The 19,103-nt window shown below is 39.8% G+C and overlaps 2 non-coding genes across 2 annotated transcripts; both read left to right on the top strand.

Annotated features, from left to right (window-relative positions):
- Positions 1-2,863: 2,863 nt before the first annotated feature.
- Positions 2,864-2,967, top strand: LOC130952405 (small nucleolar RNA R71). The gene has a single exon (XR_009074586.1). It is a non-coding gene; the product is annotated as a small nucleolar RNA R71 (small nucleolar RNA).
- Positions 2,968-15,515: 12,548 nt separating this feature from the next.
- On the top strand, positions 15,516-15,623 carry LOC130953477 (small nucleolar RNA R71). Its single transcript, XR_009075646.1, has one exon. It is a non-coding gene; the product is annotated as a small nucleolar RNA R71 (small nucleolar RNA).
- The last annotated feature ends 3,480 nt before the right edge of the window (positions 15,624-19,103 follow it).

Genomic DNA, 19,103 nt, shown 5'->3' with positions numbered 1-19,103 from the left:
GGGATCACCTTCTTCTTTGCCACAACATCATAGAAGTGGTCTTGATGGCTCTTGGAGATGAATCTTTCCATCTCCCATGACTCGGAGGTGGAAGCTTTTGCTTTCCCTTTCCCTTTTCTTGAGGAAACTCCGGCCTTAGGTGCCATTGGTAATGGAAAAACAAAAAAACTTATGCTTTACCACACCAAACTTAAAATTTGCTCGTCCTCGAGCAAGAAAGAAAAGAAAAGTAGAAGAAGAAGAAGAGAATATGGTAGAGAAGGAGAGAGTAGGTTCGGCTATATGGGTGAAGAAGGGGTTTGTGTTGTGTGAAAATGAAGAAGAATGGAAGGTTATTTATAGGTAGAGGGGGGTGGTTGTTCGGCCATTTTGGGTGGGAATGGGTGGGAAATTGAATTTGAATTTTATGAGGGTAGGTGGGGTTTATGGGGAAGAGGAGGTTGATATGAATGGTGAATGGGGTAATTGGGAAGAGGACTTTGAGGTGATTGGTGTAGGTTTTTGGGAAGTGTGATATGGGGAAGGGTGATATGAGATTTGGATTAGGAGAGTGTGATTAGGATTAAAAGGTAAGGTGGGAATATGGTGGGTGGGGATCCTGTGGGGGCCACAGATTCTAAGGTGAGGATCCTGTGGGGTCCACAGATCCTGAGGTGAAAACAAATACCATTCCTTCACCATATAGGCATGTAAATTGCCTTTATGCACGTTCTGGCGTTCAAACGCCCATTGGTGCATGTTCTGGGCGTTCAACGCCCATGTAATGCATGTTTCTGGCGTTGAACGCCAGTTTCATGCTTGTTCCTGGCGTTCAGCGCCAGTTTGTCCTCTTTGTGCACCATCCTGGCGTTTAACGCCAGGTTGTTGCTTGTTTTGGGCGTTCAACGCCAGAATGGTGCTCTGTTCTGGCGTTGAACGCCGGCCAGATGCACCTTACTGGCGTTGAACGCTAGTCTGCGCTACCTCCAGGGTGAAAAATTTTTTTCTTCTGCTTTTGACTCTGTTTTTAATTTTTTTGATTTTTTTCGTGATTCCTCATGATCATGTACCTAATTAAACACAAAAAGAACAAAGAAACAAAATAAAATAAAATTAGATAAATAAAATTGGGTTGCCTCCCAACAAGCGCTTCTTTAATGTCAATAGCTTGACAGTGGCTCTCATGGAGCCACAGGGTGATCAGGTCAATTTAAGTGTGGTCCCAACACCAAACTTAGAGTTTGGATATGGGGTTTGAACACCAAACTTAGAGTTTGGTTGTGGCCTCACAACACCAAACTTAGAGTTTGACTGTGTGGGCTCTTCTTGACTCTGAACTGAGAGAAGCTCTTCATGCTTATTCTCTTTTGTCACAGAGGGATGGCCATGTGCCTGAAACACAAGGTAGTCCCCATTCAATTGAAGGACTAACTCACCTCTGTTGACATCTATCACAGCTCCTGCTGTGGCTAGGAAAGGTCTTCCTAGGATGATGCATTCATCATCTTCCTTCCTAGTGTCTAGGATTATGAAATCAGTAGGGATGTAAAGGCCTTCAACCCTTACTAGCACGTCCTCTACTATTCCATAAGCTTGTCTTATGGACTTATCTGCCAATTGTAATGAGAACAAGGCAGGTTGTACCTCAATGATTCCCAGCTTCTCCATTACAGAGAGTGGCATAAGATTTATCCCTGACCCAAGATCACATAGAGCTTTTTCAAAGCTCATGGTGCCAATGGTGCAAGGTATTAAGAACTTGCCAGGATCTTGTTTCTTTTGAGGTAGAGTTCTCTGAATCCAAGTATCTAGTTCACTAATGAGCAAGGGAGGTTCACTTTCCCAAGTCTCATTACCAAACAGCTTGGCATTCAGTTTCATGATAGCTCCTAAGTATTGAGCAACTTGCTCTCCAGTCACATCTTCATTCTCTTCAGAGGATGAATATTCTTCAGAGCTCATGAATGGCAGAAGGAGATTTAAAGGAATCTCTATGGTCTCTAGATGAGCCTCAGATTCCTCAGGATCCTTAATAGGAAACTCCTTCTTGCTTGAGGGACGTCCCAGGAGGTCTTCCTCACTAGGATTTTCGTCCTCCTCCTCCTTTGTGCATTCGGCCATATTGACTATGTCAATGGCCTTGCATTCTCCTTTTGGATTTTCTTCTGTATTGCTTGGGAGAATACTGGGAGGAGTTTCAATAGCTTTCTTACTCAGCTGGCCCACTTGTGCCTCCAGATTTCTAATGGAGGATCTTGTTTCATTCATGAAACTGAAAGTGGCCTTGGACAGATCAGAGACTATATTGGCTAAATTAGAATTGTTTTGTTCAGAGTTCTCTGTCTGTTGCTGAGAAGATGATGGATATGGCTTACTATTGTTCAGCCTATTGCGTCCACCATTGTTAAAGCCTTGTTGAGGCTTTTGCTGATCCTTCCAGGAGAAATTTGGATGATTTCTCCATGATGAGTTATAGGTGTTTCCATAAGGTTCACCCATGTAATTAACCTCTGCCATGGCAGGGTTCTCAGGATCATAAGTTTCTTCAGAAGCTACCTCTCTAGTACTGTTGGATGCATGTTACCATCCATTCAGATTTTGAGAGATCATGTTGACCTGTTGAGTCAACACTTTGTTCTGAGCCAATATGGCATTCAGAGCATCAATTTCAAGAACTCCTTTCTTCTGAGGTACCCCATTATTCACGGAATTCCTCTCAGAGGTGTACATAAACTGGTTGTTTGCAACCATGTCAATGAGTTCTTGAGCCTCTTCAGGCGTTTTCTTCAGGTGAATAGATCCACCTGCAGAATGGTCCAATGACATTTTCGAAAATTCAGAGAGACCATAATAGAATATATCTAATATGGTCCATTCTGAAAACATGTCAGATGGACATCTTTTGGTCAGCTGCTTGTATCTTTCCCATGCTTCATAGAGGGATTCACCATCTTTTTGTTTGAAGGTTTGAACATCCACTCTCAGCTTGCTCAGCTTTTGAGGAGGAAAGAATTTATCCAAGAAGGCAGTGACCAGCTTATCCCATGAGTCCAGGCTATCCTTGGGTTGTGAATCCAACCATACTCTAGCTCTGTCTCTTACGGCAAAAGGGAAAAGCATGAGTCTGTAGACTTCAGGATCAACTCCATTCGTCTTTACAGTCTCACAGATCTGCAAGAATTCAGTTAAAAACTGATAAGGATCTTCAGATGGAAGTCCATAAAACTTGCAGTTTTGTTGCATTAAAGCAACTAGTTGAGGCTTAAGCTCAAAGTTATTGGCTCCAATGGCAGGAATGGAGATGCTTCTTCCATTAAACTTGGACGTTGGCTTTGTGAAGTCACCAAGCATTCTCCTTGCATTATTATTATTATTTTCGGCTGCCATCTCCTTTTCTTGTTCTAATGTTTCTGAAAGGTTACCTTTAGAATAATTATATTTAGCTTCTCTTAATTTTCTCTTCAGAGTCCTTTCAGGTTCTGGATCAGTTTCAACAAGAGTGCCTTTATCCCTGTTCCTGCTCATATGAAAGAGAAGAAAACAAGGAAAGAAAGGGGAATCCTATATGTCACAGTATAGAGATTCCTTTATGTTAGTAGAAAAAGAAAGGGGTAGAAGAATGAAGAAGGGGGTTCGGATTTTTAGATGAAGAGAGGTGGAGAGAAGTGTTAGTAATTAAATAATTAAATAGAAGAAGAAAAGAGGAAGAGAATTTCGAAAATAATTTTTTTTTAAAAAGGGGTTAGTGATTTTCGAAAATTAGAGATAAAATGTAATTAAAATTAAAACATGAAACAATTAATTAATTAAAAAGAATTTTTTTGAAAAAGGGAGAAGAGATATTTTCGAAAATAGAAGAGGGAGAAGTAGTTAGGTGGTTTTGAAAAAGATAAGAAACAAACAAGAAGTTAGTTAGTTGATTGAAAAAGATTTGAAATTAAATTTGAAAAAGATAAGAAGATAAGATATTTTGAAATCACATTTTGAAAAATATAAAAATTTTGAAAAGGATAAGATAAAAAGATAAGATAAAAATTTTAAGAAAAAGATATTTTGAAAAATATTTAATTTTTAAAATGACTTAACTAACAAGAAACTACAAGATAAGATTCTAGAAATTAAAGATTGAACCTTTCTTAACAAGAAAGTAACAAACTTTAAATTTTTGAACCAATCATATTAATTGTTAGTGAATTTTCGAAAATTACATATAAAGATAAGAAAAAGATTTTGGAAATAATTTGAAAAAGATTTTTGAAATTTTCGAAAAAATAGAAAAAAAAATGAAAAAGATATGATTTTTGAAAAAGATTTTGAAAAGATAAGATTTTTTAAAATTGAAATTTTGATTTGACTTGTAAGAAACAACTAATTTTGAAAATTTTTGACCAAGTCAACCCAAAATTTCGAAATTTTGGAGGGAAATAAGGAAAAGATATTTTTTTGATTTTTGAATTTTTAATTATGAAAGAGAAAAACAACAAAAATACTTTATGCATGAAATTTTTGGATCAAAACAATGAATGCATGCAAGAATGCTATGAATGTCAAGATGAACACCAAGAACACTTTGAAGATCATGATGAACATCAAGAACATAATTTTGAAAAATTTTTGATGCAAAGAAAACATGCAAGACACCAAACTTAGAAATCTTTAATGCATGGAAAATATGAATGCAAAGATGCACATGAAAAACAAGAAAAGACACAAAACAAGAAATTATCAAGATCAAACAAGAGGACTTATCAAGAACAACTTGAAGATCATGAAGAACACTATGAATGCATGGGATTTTCGAAAAATGCAAGAAAAATTTTTAAAGCATGCAATTGACACCAAACTTAAAAATTGACTCAAGACTTAAACAAGAAACACAAAATATTTTTGATTTTTATGATTTTCTAATTTTTTTGGATTTTTTTTTTAAATTTTTTTTTCCGAAAATATTGTGAAGAAAAACGAAGGATAAAAGAAAAATTTTTGAAAAAGATTTTTGAAAAGAAAATTACCTAATCTGAGCAACAAGATGAACCGTCAGTTGTCCATACTCGAACAATCCCCGGCAACGGCGCCAAAAACTTGGTGGACGAAATTGTGATCCATGTTCTAATTATTTTGAGATGAAGGCTTCTAAGGGGCAACAGCTGAATTCACAACTCCGTTCAACTAACCAGCAAGTGTACTGGGTCGTCCAAGTAATAAACCTTACGTGAGTAAGGGTCGATCCCACAGAGATTGTTGGTATGAAGCAAGCTATGGTCACCTTGTAAATCTCAGTCAGGCAGATTAAACATTGATTTATAGTTTCGAAAATTAATAATAAGAAAATAGATGATATATAATAAAAAGGGATAGAATACTTATGCAGATTCATTGGTAGGAATTTCAGTTAAGTATATGAAGATGCTGTATGGCTCAAGGACGCCTGTTATTCTCCTGCTTCTACTCAATTTTTCTTACTCCTTTCCATGGCAAGCTGTGTATAGGGGTTCACCATCAGCGGTGGCTACTTTCAATCCTCTCGGGAAAATGATCCTATGCGGTTGTCAATCGCACGGCTAATCGTCTGGAGGCATCACCCATGGTTGATGGCTACATCCCATCCTCGCAGTGAAAACTAATGCTCACGCACTCTGTCACAGTACGACTAATCACTGGTTGGTTCCCACGCCTACTGGAATAGAATCCCTTGATTCTTTTGCGTCTGTCACTAACGCCCAGCACTTGCAAGTTTGAAGCACGTCACAGTCATTCATTACCGGAATCCTACTCGGAATACCACAGACAAGGTGAGACTTTCCGGATTCCCAGGATCCTACTCGGAATACCACAGACAAGGTGAGACTTTCCGGATCCTCATAAATGCCGCCATCTATCTAGCTTATACCACGAAGATTCTGTTGGGGAATCTAAGAGATACACATTCAAGCTCTGTTGCATGTAGAACGGAAGTGGTTGTCAATCACGCGCGTTCATAAGTGAGAATGATAATGAGGGTTATCTAACTCATCACATTCATCATGTTCTTGGGTACGAATGAATATCTTGGAATAAGAATAAGAGAGATTTGAATAAAAGAAAATAGAACTTCATTAATACTTGAGGTACAGCAGAGCTCCACACCCTTAATCTATGGTGTGCAGAAACTCCACCGTTGAAAATACATAAGTGAAAGAGGTTCAGGCATGGCCGAATGGCCAGCCCTCTCCATGATCAAGTGACCGAATATTCAAGGAGATTAAACTGTCAAAAGATGTCTAATACAATAGATAAATGTCCTATATATACTTGACTAGCTACTAGGGTTTACATGAGTAAGTAATTGATGCATAAATCCACTTTCGGGGCCCACTTGGTGTGTGCTTGGGCTGAGCTTGATCTATCCACGAGCTGAGGCTTCTCTTTGGAGTTGAACTTCGAGTTATGACGTGTTTTGGGCGTTCAACTCCGGATCATGACGTTTTTCTGGCGTTTAACTCCAGACAGTAGCATGAACTTGGCGTTCAACGCCAAGTTACGTCGTCATTCTTCGAATAAAGTATAGACTATTATATATTGCTGGAAAGCCCTGGATGTCTACTTTCCAACGCCGTTGAGAGCGCGCCAATTGGAGTTCTGTAGCTCCAGAAAATCCATTTCGAGTGCAGGGAGGTCAGATTCCAACAGCATCAGCAGTCCTTTTGTCAGCCTTTTTCAGAGTTTTGCTCAAATCCCTCAATTTCAGTCAGAATTTACCTGAAATCACAGAAAAACACACAAACTCATAGTAAAGTCCAGAAATGTGAATTTAACATAAAAACTAATGAAAACATCCCTAAAAGTAGCTTGAACTTACTAAAAACTATCTAAAAACAATGCCAAAAAGCGTATAAATTATCCGCTCATCAAGGTCTTTTCAGGGTTGTAATGGGGCCAAGGTGCAGGTAAGGATATACATATGGCTAAGTGAGCTTTATAAATTGAATCTTTAATTAATCTAAGCTCTCACCTAATATACATATATTCTATATACTTTTAAATTCATGCCTAGCTACCCATAATTCCCTTTTTCAACCCATACTCATGTTTCAACCTTGTATTTTAATTCTATCATATGTGCATTGATATTTGAATTCTGAATTTAACATTGGGGTTACCCCCTTATTTATTGATTTTTTTTTGAATAAATAAAGCTTATCAATGCACATAGATTTTTCATTCTTATATTTTCACATGAGTGGGTATCCAAATTTCCTTTAAATTTTCATGACACATTCCCTTAACAACTTTTGTTCCCACAATTTCCCATACTTAACTAGCACACACAATTCTATCTTAAGCTAACCAAAGATTCAATTTGGGATATGCAATTGTTTTTCAGCTTAAGATTAGTAATGTGGTAAAATATAGAACAAATGGGGTTTTAAAGGCTCAAAGTGGTTAACAAGGGTAATTAAAAAGGGTAGGCTTGATTTGGATAAGTGAGTTTAAACAAATAATGGCCTCAATCATGTGCAAGCATGTAAATATAATAAATATTGGACATATAAGATAAAACAAAATATAGATTACAATCATAGAGAAGTAAACACACAAGAATAAAATAATTATGGTTAAATAATGTAACCATACATAAAAGCTCAAATCTTTCACAGGTTGTGTGTTCTTTAGCTCAAACATCATGTTCCAAATACAACTCAAGCAGATTTATCATAAAAATTTTGAAAAATTAGTGAAATTTTGTTCCAAAGATAGATTTTTAAAAGAAACTTATTGTCTTTTCAATCAAGTAGAACATGCATGCAACTATCCTAACCTATGCAATTTATTCTATTCTATAAAAGAAAGAAAAATCTAACTAAAATATCCTAATTATTGGTGTTAGAGAAGAGAATTTACCTCCGGAAGTCAGGTACTGACCGACCTCCCCACACTTAAGGCTTTGCACCATCTTCGGTGCCATCTGTCAGGAACAGGGGTGGGCTGGTGGCAGTATCTCCACAGTCGGGATCATCATGGCTCCCGGTGCTGGTAAAAGAAGTGGAGTCCGGGGTGTCTGAGTCTCTGAAGCGTCTTTGGAGGCTGGAGTAGCTCCTTGAGGTGTTTGAATCGGCGCTCGTTACGGCGCTCTCTCATCTTTGCTTTCTGTTCATGCCGATCCAACTTTTCAAGTATCTGCTGGAGCAATTTCTCAGTGATAGATACTTGTGGTGTTGAAGAAGGAATATCTTCAACCGGCTCAGTAGGCTGGCTTGTAGTGGTTGCTGAAAGTCTGAGGTATTTCCCGTTAGGGACATATTGATCATCCCGTGGAAGCATGGCTTTGGTGTCCCCAGCTCTGCAGGAGACTCCGGCTGCTGAGACAAGATTTGAGACCAAGGCGGGGAAAGGTAAGTTGACCGCAATTTGTACATGCTCCATAGCATGCCGGATGTGTCTTGAAAGATCCAGAGGTTGGTCTGTAAGGATGCACCATAGTAGAACAGCCATGTCCGCAGTAAAGGAGGACTCATGAGTGCTTGGAAAGACGTAATGGGACATGATCTGTGCCCATACGCGAGCCTCCAAGGTAAGTGCGGAAGCCAAGATTTCCTTAGGGCGGGTGCGGTGGTATCCGTAGATCCAACGGCTGCCAGGTAAAGTGATAACTCCGAGAACGGAGTCCCAGTCAAATTGGTATCTTTGGTGTTGAAGGGTGGCTTCTTGAAAAGCGTCCATTCCTGCTGGAATAGGGGGAAGACTCAGAACTTACTGAATGGCCTCTTCTGTGATGGGGACTTGCTTCTGTCGGACATAAACAGACTGCAGGGTTGGTATGTAGAAGTTGGAGTAGAACTCAACTACCCAAGAAAGATTGACCTGCCTTGGCTGTCTCTGTAGGAAACCCCATTGTCTTCGCTCAATTTGCGGCTCAACAAAGGTGGCAATATTGGACGGGAGGATAAGAAGGTATTCATTGTTATAGTTCCTTTCTGCTAGGATAAGGAACATCTGCTCACAGTAGCGATTGGGAAATCGCGCAGTGTCCTTTACTGGAAAGGCTTTCTCCTTGTCGTCAACCTTTATTATCCTCTTAACTCTTTTTGTTGAGGGCTTGACTGCGGTTGAAGAAGGCTCTGCCACTAATGCTCTTTTAGTTCCTCTTCTTGCTGGTGGTTTGGAAGTAGCTTTCTCTTTTCCTTTCTTGGTGGCCATCCTGAAAGAAGGGAAGAGAAAGGAAATTAAATTCAAAGAGATAGAGCAAGAAAGAGGGTATTGTAAGTGATAGTCAATGCACAATAAAGATAAATGGCATTAACACATGGTCCGAATTACATGTGAAAAGCTCATCAGTGAAAATATAGCAAGTGCATGTAGGACAATGGAATGCAAGAGGTTTATTGGCATGCAGGCAAAGGCATGAGTAGCATATATCAAACATTCAATGTCCAAGTTAGGTTACCATTTATAACAAACTAACTATCACGTTTGTATTGACAATTAAATTTAATTAATAAAATATGAAAGGGAATTTGTGAAAAGCAAGCATTGCAGAGTAGAGTAAAGTAATGTAGAAAAGTGCATAGTGCTATATGGGCTTTTTCACAAACACATGGCATGCATGTTAAACAAGATATAAAAAGTATGAAATTGAACATGCAAGCAATCCCTTAAATAGGAGAAAAATAATTGTCAAACAATTTGCAATAATCCACAAGCATATAATGAGGAATGATGACTCAAAAGGTTTCTAACACCATGTAAAAGGAAAAGAAGAAGAAGGAAAAATAAAAATTTGAAAAGAAAAAGAAAAGAAAAAGAAAATAATAATATATATACATAATATAATAAGAATGATAGAAAAGAGAAGAAAGAAGAAGAAGGTAAAACCTTGTTAATGGTGGTGAGAGAGATAGAGAGTGAAAGGTGAGGTAGAAGGGGAAAGGGGAAAGAAGAAGGAAGGAGGGAAAAGAAAAATTAGGATTTGGAGGAAAGAAAGATAAGATAATTTGGCAATTGAAGTTGAGCTGTGCGGCGCATGCGACGCGGCCACGGAAGGCACGCGTTCGCGTGAGTGCGCATCAGGAAAGGGGACGCGATCGCGTCTGTCACGCGGTCGCGTGACCTACATTGTGCTGCTGGCGCGAGTGCAGCCTCGCTCCAGCACAACTCTCTATTCAATATAATTCAATTGCCAAATTAAGGTGACGCGATCGCGTGGGTCATGCGATCGCGTGAGTGTGCATCAGAAATTAATTGACGCGGCCGCGTCGTCGACGCGGTCGCGTGACAAGGATTGTGCTTCCAGCACCAATCCAGCACCACTCTCGCACAATATAGCATTGTGCACCCTTTGACGTCGAAAATGCAGGGCATGCGGCCGCGTGGAGCATGCGGTCGTGTGGGAGGCCATGATTTCCATGCGACGCGGTCGCGTGGAATAATGTGTGCCTTCGGCATGACTCCAGCGCTGCTCCTGCGTAACTTTCTGTTCATTTTTATTTTTCTTTACTCCCCCTGCCACGCGGACGCGTCGCTGGTGCGATCGCGTCGAGCGGCGAAATTTTTTTTTTAAGGAAAGATAAAGACATGTAATTGAAAGAGTACGAAAGCACTAATAAAGATAAGAGTTATTTAAAGAAGAAAAACTAAAAGTGAAGAAAAGAACGATCATACCGCAGTGGGTTGTCTCCCACCAAGCACTTTGCTTTAACGTCCGTAAGTTAGACGCTCCACTTGCTCAATCTCTTGCTATGTGGGGATCTTCCAGGCGGAAGATCTCAAGCTCCTTGCTTTTCTGCACCTTCTCACCATGGTATAGCTTCAGGCGGTGTCCATTAACCTTAATAAGATCAGAACTTGAAGGATGGCTTAGGTGATAAACTCCGTACGGTTCAGCCTTCTCTATTCTGTATGGACCTTCCCATTTTGATCTCAACTTACCGGGCATGAGCCTCAGTCGAGATTTGTAAAGGAAAACGAAATCTCCAGGTTGGAACTCTCTCTTCTTGATGTTTTGATCATGCACAGCTTTCATCTTTTCCTTGTATATTCTGGAGTTCTCATAAGCTTCTAGGCGAAGGTTCTCCAGTTCCTGCAGTTGCAACTTTCTTTCAGCTCCAGCATTCTCAATCCCATGTTGCACTCTTTAACTGCCCAGAAGGCTCTGTGTTCGATTTCAACTGGGAGATGACAAGCTTTTCCATAGACTAAGCGGTAGGGACTCATCCCAATGGGTGTCTTGTATGCTGTTCTATATGCCCACAGTGCATCTTGTAGTCTGGTGCTCCAGTCTTTTCTGTGAGGCTTTACTATCTTTTGCAAGATACGTTTAATTTCTCTGTTTGACACCTCGGCTTGCCCATTAGTTTGGGGATGGTAAGCTGTTGCAACTTTATGGATTATCCCATGCTTCTTCATCAATCCTGTTAGTCTCCTGTTACAAAATGGGTGCCTTGATCGCTCACGATCGCTCGTGGTGATCCAAAGCGGCATATAATATGGTTTCTCACAAAGGAAACAACAGTGTTAGCATCATCAGTGCGGGTAGGAATTGCTTCCACCCATTTGGAAACATAATCTACAGCTAACAATATATAAAAATATCCACTAGAATTTGGAAATGGACCCATGAAGTCAATGCCCCAAACATAAAAAATTTCACAGAAAAGCATATATTGTTGAGGCATCTCATCCCTCTTGGATATGTTACCAAATTTTTGGCATGGGTGATAAGATTTACAAAACTCAGCAGCATCTCTAAAAAGAGTAGGCCACCAGAATCCATAGTCTAAGATCTTTCTAGCTGTTCGTTGGGGGCCAAAATGTCCTCCACTTTCAGATGAGTGACAGGCCTCTAAAATGGACTGGAATTCTGATTGAGGTACACAACGTCTAATTATCTGGTCAGCGCCACATTTCCATAAATATGGGTCATCCCGTGTATAATATTTAGACTCGCTTTTCAGCTTGTCTCTTTGATGTTTAGAAAAATGTTGAGGAAATGTGCGGCTAACTAAATAATTAGCAACAGGTGCATACCAAGGGACTACCTCAGATACTGCTTGCAGGTTGTCAAAAGAAAAATTATCATCTATAGGAGTAGAATCATTCTTAATATGTTCAAGGCGACTCAAGTGGTCTGCTACTAAATTTTGATTACCACTCCTATCCTTGATTTCTAAATCAAATTCTTGTAACAGCAGTATCCAACGTATAAGTCTTGGTTTGGATTCCTTTTTAGCCAATAGATACTTTAGAGCTGCATGGTCTGAATACACTACTACTCTAGTACCAAGTAAATAAGCCCGGAATTTATCCAGAGCAAAAACAATAGCAAGTAGCTCTTTCTCAGTAGTAGTATAATTGGACTGGGCAGTGTCTAAAGTCTTAGACGCATAGGCAATAACAAAAGGATTCTTACCTTCACGTTGAGCCAGTGCTGCTCCTACTGCATGGTTGGAAGCATCGCACATGATTTCAAATGGCTGGCTCCAGTCGGGTCCTCTCACAATTGGAGCTTGAGTTAGAGCAGTCTTTAGCTTATCAAATGCTTGTTTGCAATCCTCACTGAACTCGAACTCAATATCCTTTTGTAGTAATCTAGATAAGGGAAGTGCCACCTTACTAAAGTCCTTAATAAATCTCTTGTAGAAACCTGCATGGCCAAGGAACGCACGGACTTCCCTCACAAAAGAGGGGTAAGGTAAACTAGAAATAACATTCACCTTTGCTAGGTCTACAGAAATGCCATTATTAGATACCACATGTCCCAATACAATCCCTTGCTTTACCATAAAGTGGCATTTTTCGAAATTCAATACAAGGTTTGTATTAATACATCTATCTAATACTCTAGATAATCCATCTAAGCAAAAGTTAAAAGAATCACCATAAACGCTAAAATCGTCCATAAAAACTTCCATACAGTCCTCAATAAGATCAGAGAAAAGACTAATCATGCACCTTTGGAAAGTAGCTGGTGCATTGCACAAGCCAAAGGGCATTCTCTTATAAGCGTAGGTCCCAAAAGGACATGTAAAAGTAGTCTTTTCCTGATCCTCAGGAGCTATATGAATCTGGAAATAACCTGTGTAACCATCTAAAAAGCAATAATGTGATTTACCTGACAGGCGATCCAGCATTTGATCAATGAATGGAAGTGGGTAGTGATCCTTACGAGTAGCTTGGTTGAGACGCCTGTAATCAATGCAGACTCTCCAAGCATTCTGAACTCTAGTTGCTATGAGCTCTCCATGCTCATTCTTCACGGTAGTGACTCCAGACTTCTTGGGCACCACTTGTACTGGGCTTACCCATTCACTGTCTGAAATGGGATATATGATACCGGCCTCCAATAGTCTGGTCACTTCCTTTTTGACAACTTCCAAGATGGTAGGATTCAATCTTCTTTGTGGTTGACGGACAGGTCTTGCTCCCTCTTCTAAAAATATTCTGTGCTCGCATATTTGAGGGTTGATTCCCACTATGTTTGCCAAACTCCACCCAATTTCCTTCTTATGCTTTCTCAGCACATCAAGTAGCTGTTCTTCTTGTTGAGAAGTCAGTTCTCTTGCAATAATAACCGGAAGCTTCTGCTCATCCTCAAGGTAAGCATATTTGAGATGTGAAGGGAGAGGTTTCAATTCTAACTTTTGATCATGGGCAGGCTCTGGGTTATCTGGGGCTTGTGAAAATGGCGAAGTGTCCTCATTGTCAGTTAAGAGGGTCCCCACACTTGGACCTTGTCCAGTGTGCCTCTCTTCAAACTCTTCCTTTTGAACTTCAGCCACACTTTCGTCTATGACATCACACTGGAAGATAGAACGATCTTCTGGGGGGTTGTCAATGACTCCATTCAGATTGAAGATAACTATGCGGCCATCTATTTCAAAGGAGTATGTCCCTGAAAAAGCATCCAATTTGAATTTTGATGTCTTCAGGAATGGTCTTCCAAGTAGGATTGATGATGGCTTATCTGAATCATTATGGGGCATCTCCAAGATATAAAAATCAGTGGGAAATGTGAGCCCTTTAATGTTCAGCAAAACATCTTCAGCAACTCCAGCCACTGTAATAATGCTTTTATCTGCTAACACAAAACGAGCTGCCGACCTTTTTAAGGGAGGGAGCCTTAAAACATCATATATAGACAAAGGCATTATACTGACACATGCTCCTAAATCACACATGCAATCATAAATTACTACACCACCAATAGTACAACTAACTATGCAAGGACCTGGATCACTACATTTTTGAGGTAATCCTCCCATTAAAGCAGATATAGAACTACCTAAAGGAATAGTTTCTAATTCATTAATTTTGTCTTTATGGATACATAAGTCTTTTAGAAACTTTACATATTTAGGTACTTGCTGAATAACATCAAAAAGGGGAACAGTTACCTCAACCTTTTTGAATATTTCTACCATTTTAGGATCAGGTTCCAGCTGCTTCCTAGGCTTCCTTGCAAGTTGTGAAAATGGAATGGGAGTAGTGTTTTCTGTGGTGCCTGCACCTTTTTGTGCTTCTTCCTGTGGTTGAGCTATCTCTTCTTCAGCTATGTCCTGTATATCCTCTTCCTCTTCAACATCTTCGATTTCTACCACCTCTTCAGCTGAGGCGTATTCTGGTGAGCTTGGTTCCTCCCGATTCCTCTCCTGTAGTGTGGTTCCGGACCTCAGGGTGATGGCATTAATGCCTCCCTTTGGATTGGGTAATGGTTGAGAGGGGATTCCAGTGGTGCTTGAAGGTTGGTTACTGGAATTTTGTGCTGAACCAAGTTGTGTCATAAAAGCTTGCAGAGTAGAGGTGAAACCATTCAGACTGGCGTTAATACTATTCACGATGGTATTTTCCATGGCTAGTTGTCTTTTCTCAAAAGCTTGTAATAAATCTTCATTAGAAGATACAGAAGAATGAGTAAATTGAGAGGTTTGCTGCTGATTGTTCGGTGGTCCTTGGTTTTGCCTCAGGTGAGGTGCTCGGTAAGGTTGATTTTGCTGCCTGTTGTTGTAATTATTCCACCTCTGATTTCCCTGATTATCTCTGCCTCCCCTATTATTGTTGTCCCTCCAATTCTGGTTTGAACTATCCTGCCATCCATGGTTATTATTTCCACTTTGATTGTACCCTTGGTTGGGGCGGTCATAGAAGTTATGAGTGGATGCCACCATGTTGTCTTCTTGTTGGAGCTGCGGGCATTCATTAGTGTAATGGCTATAATCAGCACAAATTCCACAAATTCTTTGTGGAACTAGTTGTTGGTTTTGCTGCAGTTGAGTTTGCTGAGCTTGTTGATTTAACTGCAATTGATTCAGCAGGTTGGTCATTTCACAGATGCTTCGATTTAAAGCAGCAGTCTCTATGCCAGAAGATACTTCTGCAACGGCCCTTGAACGACCTTGCTTCTGTCTGTGGTTCCGAGTAGATTCAGCTAAATCACTGATCAATTGCCAAGCTTCATCGGTGATCTTGTACTTCTTCATAGACCCATTGCTGGCACTTTCCAATGTGGTCTTATCTTGGGGCCTCATACCTTGTGTGACATAGCTGAGTAGCACGATCTTGTCAATCATGTGGTGGGGGCATGCTTCCAGAAGATTATTGAAGCACTCCCAGTATTCAAAGAGAGTCTCATTGTCATCCTGAACAATTGTAGAGATATCCTTCCTCAGTTTATCAGTAACTTCATATGGAAAGAATTTCTCCAGAAACTCCTTTCTGAGTGTATCCCAGTTGGATACATTTGCTAGAGGTTGAGTGTAGTACCACTCTCTTGCTCTTCCCTCAAGAGAGAACGGAAAAGCTTTCAGCAGAATTGAAGTTTCATCAGTGCCATCACGCCTGACAGTAGAACAGGCTGCCTGGAAATCTCTCAAGTGCTTGATAGGCTCTTGAGCAGGTAGGCCATGAAACTTGGGCATCAAATTTAGCAGTGCGGTCTTTATTTCAAAATCCGTAGCTACCGCTGGATGATGCGCTTGAAACGGTTGCATTGTAAAATCAGGAGCTCCTTCCTCCTGAATGGTAACTCTTCTAGCTGCCATGTTTTCTGCACGTAAAACAACCGAATCAGTAGAATGGGGGCTGGTTCCTTCCTCAGATTCACTTTCAGATCCGCCCTCAGAGCGGACTAACCTACGATGTTCTCACCTTATTCGTGAAATTGTTCTTTCAATTTCAGGATCGAATATTAGCAAGCGCGGATCAGGAAGTGAACGTGTCATTTGACGGAAGAAACATGCAGCTCATAGTAGCAAAATTAAATAAAATGCAAGTAAATAAATTCTAATTAATAAAATTAGCACTCTATTGCAACTCCCCGGTAATGGTGCCAAAAATTGATGGAGTGCAGAAGCTGGTGAATTAAAAATTTATTTAAATGGTTACGTTGCAAGTATAGTTCTTAACTCACCGAAAATTTGCCTATCAATTTAGAAATATGTCACAAAAAGTTTAAATTAAAATTACTGGGAGTTTTAAGTCCCAGGTCGTCTCCCAACGAGTTACAGAAAAGTGTGCTGTTTTATTAATCAGATATTCCAAAAAGTTGAGCTAAGTAAATTGGAATTTAAATTGAGGAATTTTAAATAATATAAATAAAAGCCTTGAGTGGAAATTGATTGGTTAGAATCTCTATCATTGATGGTGTGATTGTAAGATTAATTTATAATTAATAGTTGTTCTGTTTGGTTATCCCTTACTAGATAAGGGAAAGTCAAACAAGTGGGAATGCCAGATCTGTTCACAAGTTGCAACCCACTTAGTTCAAAGGGATTGGCGTCGGTGACAGGATAGCAATCCAACATTTAACCCAATTACAAATTTTTCCTTCAATCCTTCCAACTCAAGAGTTCCTTTTTAATCAACTCCCCATCAAGTAATGAAACTACTCACGCATTGTAAATAAAGAATCCATGGCACATGAAAGGGAATCAAAAGAAGACATGATTATTGGAATTGAAATTAAATTAAAAAGAAATAATCCTTGCATTAATTAATCATAAAAGTATCTGAATGACAAAATTGAACATAACAAAGAACATGGAAGAATAAAACCAAGTTAAGAGAACAAACTAGAATGATGAAGTCTTGATGAGGAAATAACTCTTCTCAATGTTCCAATGCTAAGACCAATTGAAAATTAAAATTCTAAAAACTAGAGAGAAAAACCTAAGAGAGTGAAAAACTAGATCTAAAACTACTCAATGAATGTGTCTCTGTTGTTTCTGCATATTCTCTGACTCTAGTCTGCTGTTTCAGGCCGAAATGGGGTCCAAAATCGCTGGTTTCGGATTCTGCAGATTATGCAGATCGCGCATGTCACACGATCGCGTCGTCCATGCGAATGCGTCGCTTGCACTTTTCCTCTTCACGCGTTCGTGTCGTCCACGCTACCGCGTTGCTTGTGCTTTCCAATTCGCGCGGCCGCGCAAGCCATGCGGCCGCGTCACTGCGATTTGCGCTCCTTCGCGCGGTCGCGTGAGCCATGCGACCGCATCACTTTTCGCTGGTTATCTCCTCAAATTCTTGTGTTCCTTCCATTTTTGCTAGCTTCCTCTCTAATCTCCGTCTCATTCATGCCCTATAAAGCCTGAAACACTTGACACACAGATTACGGCATCGAATGGAATAAAGGAGAATTAAAATTAAATAATTAAAGTCTCTAGGAAGCAATTTTCAAACATGTAATAAATTCAGGAAGAAAATCTAAATGCATGCTAAATTGATGAATAAGTGGGTAAGGATCACGACAAAACCACACAATTAAACACAATATAAACTATAAAATTTATCAAAGAGCTTCTGTTTTGAGGTAGTTAATTATGGGAGTCATCCATCCCTGATCGCGACCTGTTATGGCTAGGACTTTTTCTTCTTCTGAGATTGATGGATTCTGTAGAATTTCTTGAATGAGGCTTCTATTGTTGCCCCTTGGTTTGGTGCTGGCTAGTTTTGAAAGTACGTCAGCTCGGGTATTCTGTTCTCGGGGTATGTGACGGATCTCATATTCTTCGAGGTGTCCGAGCTGTTCCTTGGTTTTGTCTAAGTACTTTTTCATAGTGGGGTCTTTGGCTTGGTAGTTTCCTGCTATTTGTGAAGTAACTACCTGTGAGTCGTTGAAGATGATAATTTTTTAAGCTCCAACCTCCCTAGCCAGCTTCAAACCAGCTAGTAGTGCCTCATATTCCGCCTGATTGTTTGAGGCAGGGAACCCAAATTTGCGGGAGAGTTCGATTTGAGTTCCCTCGTCGCTTTCAATTATCCACCCGCGTCGCTTCCCGTTTTGTTTGAGGAACCATCCACATAGAGATTTGATGCCAAGGCATCTTAGGCTAGTTTCACTAGCATTTTTCTGTTAGTTTTAGTTGTTTTATGCATTTTCTTGAGCTTAAAGTAACCAAGAATGGTTAAATGAATAACAAAGCAATGAACCATCCAAACAGTATGATTTTGATGCAAAGTCCATGAGTTTTTAGTTATATTACTTGAATGCTATGAATGGAAGATTTCTCATGAAATTTTGCAAGACTTTGATGCAATTGTTTGGATGATTTCAGGGAAGAAGAGGCTAGGCAAGGAAGCAACAAAATCAATAAAGGAAGCTTGAATATCACATGTGGAGTTTAAGTTCCAGTTTAAGCTTAAACTGGAACTTAAACTACCAAGCCATATAATGCTGGAAATGGCGTTTAAGTTCCAGTTTAAGCCTAAACTGGAGCTTAAATGCCAGAATCATGAAGGCTAGGAAATGCTGGAACTGGCGTTTAACCTCCAGTTTAACCTTAAACTGGAAGTTAAACGCTAGAATGAGAATTTCACCAAGGGAGCATTTCCACGTTTAAGCTCCAGTTTAACCTTAAACTGGAGCTTAAACGTGTTCGACACAATTTCTCACCAGGAAGCATTTCCACGTTTAACCTCCAGTTTAACCTTAAACTGGAGGTTAAACGCCAGAAGTAAGAAAGGCACCAGGAGCATTTCCACGTTTAAGCTCCAGTTTAACCTTAAACTGGAGCTTAAACGTGTTCGACTATTTCTCTCTTCCAGGGTTGCTTTCTCATTTCCACGTTTAAGCTTCAGTTTAACCTTAAACTGAAGCTTAAACGTGTTCGACCCAATTGCTCCTCCAGGGTTGCTTTCTTCATTTCCACGTT

The sequence above is a fragment of the Arachis stenosperma genome, chromosome 9 (genome assembly GCF_014773155.1).
Source record: "Arachis stenosperma cultivar V10309 chromosome 9, arast.V10309.gnm1.PFL2, whole genome shotgun sequence".
NCBI classification, from domain to species: domain Eukaryota; kingdom Viridiplantae; phylum Streptophyta; class Magnoliopsida; order Fabales; family Fabaceae; genus Arachis; species Arachis stenosperma.
This window is presented reverse-complemented; position numbering and strand designations above follow the sequence as displayed.